Source organism: Gossypium arboreum, chromosome 12 (assembly GCF_025698485.1).
Source record: "Gossypium arboreum isolate Shixiya-1 chromosome 12, ASM2569848v2, whole genome shotgun sequence".
Taxonomy (NCBI): domain Eukaryota; kingdom Viridiplantae; phylum Streptophyta; class Magnoliopsida; order Malvales; family Malvaceae; genus Gossypium; species Gossypium arboreum.
In genome coordinates this window covers 99,028,456-99,031,821 of record NC_069081.1, presented here as the reverse complement: position 1 = coordinate 99,031,821, position 3,366 = coordinate 99,028,456, and the positions used below count along the sequence as shown (strand labels likewise).

General features: G+C 39.2%; 1 long non-coding RNA gene across 1 annotated transcript; it reads left to right on the top strand.

The window, feature by feature from the left end:
- The first annotated feature begins 1,636 nt into the window (after nt 1-1,636).
- On the top strand, nt 1,637-3,366 carry LOC128285640 (uncharacterized). The gene is made up of 2 exons (XR_008276157.1): nt 1,637-1,715; nt 2,996-3,366. It is a non-coding gene; the product is annotated as an uncharacterized LOC128285640 (long non-coding RNA).

The window sequence follows — 3,366 nt, the reverse complement described above, 5'->3', positions numbered from 1 at the left end:
GCATGTGCCTTAGATGCTAAAGGAAAAATCGGCTAACATGTTGTGCTTTAAAATGATGAAATGGAGATTATACTTAAGTAAAATCATAGATATGTGATGATTGATTGGTGATATACATGTTTAAATAACATGCATGCAAGTTAGGTGTGAAAGAGTGATTTGGTAATAAATCTGCTTGGGACAGCAGCAGTAACGTGACTTTGGAAAATCACCATAAATTGTGGGAGATGAATTAGAAGCTGAATAAATTATGTAATTAAAGCTTATTGAGTCTAGTTTCTAATGAAATAAACAAGAACATATTTTGAATTCTGTACAATGAGAAATTTGATTCGTAATGAAGGGTGGTCAGATTAGTCAACAGTGAAACATGGGAAACTTTGAGAAAATTCTGGTATTGATTGGCTAAACCAAAAATTCTGAAAATTTTATGGATAGAAGATACATGAGTCTATTTTCAGGGAAAATTAACGGAACTTGATTTGGAGTTTCGTAGCTCCAGTTATAAATGATTTAGTGACTGTTGCTCAGGAAGACAGCTTGCAGTGAAATTATGATTATGTGGTAAACATTGACTAAAATTTGTTAATGAGTTGCTTATTGATTTCTTATAAGCTTACTATGATATGTAGGTGTGGTTGACTGAATATTGTAAGGGGTTAATACGTAGTTCGTATTTGAATAGTTAGATTAACGTGTTAGTAATCCAATTGTAGGCAGTTCGTGTGTGGATCTTGTCAGCATATCGTTGCAAACAGGTGTGTAACTAACACCCTCTTTCTTAGTCTGGATCGGCAAAAGTCGAAAAGCCGAAATGCCGAAAATCGGTATTTTGTAGATTTGCGAGTGTGCGAATGCTCGTAAGGTAAATCGATTAATGTTTTTGGTAAGCTGCAAAATTTGGACTGCAAAGTGCATGATTTCTGTGCCATCGATATTTTTGGGCTTAATGGGCCAAAATTGGAATGATGGGCCAACGGGCCCAATTCGGTAAGAACCCTCGGTACGTGATTCTGTTAGTACGTGAAAGGTAGGAATATGCATGAAAAACCCTAAAATAGATAAATTACTGAAATACCTTTAAAAGTGGAAAATTTACAGTTTTACCCCTAGTAGATAAATTACCGAAATACCCCTAGGGTTAAATTGACCTAAATGCATGTTTGACTGTTGTTATTTACTGCATGCCATGTTGTTATTATCTGATGCATGGGACTGGGATATTGACGAGGAAGTCTTGAAAGTGGCTTGTCCACGTCTTGGAGGCTTTGCCTCAATTTATTGATAAGCGAGCAATCTTTCGCAACTGTGGAGTGTTAAATTTGGGTGGGTTGAGCTATCCCACATGGAGTGTATGGCTGGTACGGGTGGAGTGTAGTGGTTGGTGGGTTGAGTAGTCTCCCAAATGGGTTTGCATATGTTATTGATGTTGCATGTATTTTGAAATGGGCCTATGGGCCATTGTTATCTGAATAAGGGCTAAGGCCCAATTTATTGTAATCTGAAAAGGGCTCGGCCCAGACCATCATTACTGAATGGGCTTAGGCCCAATGGGCTTGAGCTGACTTGGACTTTGAATGGGTTTTCCTTACACCGAGTTTCCCCAAACTCACCCCTTTTATTTTCATCCACGCAGAAATCCCCAACCATAGTGGGCTTGGAGCTGTGAGGGAATTCGGAGTGGCCACCAGTTCTGAAAGTTTGATTTTCCTCTGGTGAACTGGACATCCTTTTATTTACGTTTGAAGTTTTGGGTTTTTTTAAATGTAATAAGGCCGCTTAATTATTTTTGATGGTTTTAATATGTATTACTAAGATAGGTATTACTTATTTTAACTGTTGAAATTGGATAGCTTTAGGGCGAGTTTTCGAAAACAACAATTGATTTCAAAATAACTCGACAACAAGCAAAGCTTCCGCAATGAAAGTATTTTCCAAAATTAATCACTTTTCCTAAAAATGACTTAATCAAATCGGTTTCCTAGAAATATCCATGACATTAAGGTGTGGCAATGGCGGTATGCATGTCTAGGATTGGATCCGAAGGAGCTTGGTACTTAGCGATCCGATGGACTCACCACCTCTTTTCCGGTTTCCTACGGTGCATGACTTCCATTCACTTTAATCCTTAATGAATTAATCTTTTGAACATCAAGTACGATTTTCTGGACTTAGAATGGAAAAAAAAAATTTAACGTTTTTGATGTGGCATGCCGGATCCGGCCATAACTTCTGGGCCGGGTTTGGGGTGCTACAGACGTCGTTCCTCAGAATAGATTTTAATGACCACTGGGACTAAATTGGAATAAGCGAAAAAAAGTTAGGGCCAATTTAAAATAAAAATAAAAATGAAATTAAAAATTTAAAAAACACAGAAGGATCAATTGGGCAATTTGCCCATTTTCCAAAAACACGAGAATCCTCCCCGGGTCACGGGTCAACACGTTGATCCTGGCCTAAACGGTGCCGTTTTAGTGCTTATTATACTAAGCAAAACGACATCATATCCATTGCACTATTTAAGTCAATTTTTGTTTCAAAATTCATTTTAGAAACCGTTTAAAAAAAAATTTAAAAATCCTCTGAAAAAGGAGAGAAGAAAGGCCCTCCGAGCTCTGGCCTCCGTCAGGCCAAGCCCCGGTCATCGGGCATACGCGCCCACGCGCCGTCGTCAACACCACCACGTGCGGTGATCGGAAGCTGGAAAGCTTCCCGTTTCAACGCAGATCAGAAACGATTCGTCTTCTCCTTTCTTATTTTTATGATACCAGCATGCAAAAAAAAAAAAAATGAAATATTCACCTCTGTTTTATAATCTGTTGATGTTTCTCTGTGTATGTATCAATTGTTTGTATATTTCTGTGTAAAAAAAAACGTATCTTACAAATCAAAAAAGAGAGGTTTTATAACCTCTGGATACATTTTGGGAAAGAATCTGTTCGATTTCTTTCCGTGTTTGTCTCTTTTCTATCGTAGTTCTTTCTTTCTTTTGCAGGTATCAGCGAGGAGATCTCGGTGACGAGCGCGCTAGCGTTAATTCATGCGTTGATTACGGCGTGATACGAGGCCGGAGTCACGGCACCAATGAAGCCCACTGAAACGGCGCGAGACGAAAGGGCACGATGCTTGGGATGGTTGCGGCGCCTAGGGTTTCTGAAACCCTAGGCCTCTCTGTCTTCCATTAACAAATTGGGCCATTTGGGCCCTGGATGTTTTGGGTTAAGACTGTACACGGGTATTGGGTTAAACCGGGGTATAGGCTATCGGGTTTAGACCAATTGGGTCACAAGTGTAACGGGTTTGGGGCTTATGAGACCTTGATGCCTGTTTATTGTAAATGGACTGTAAATGAACTTTTATTTTTAA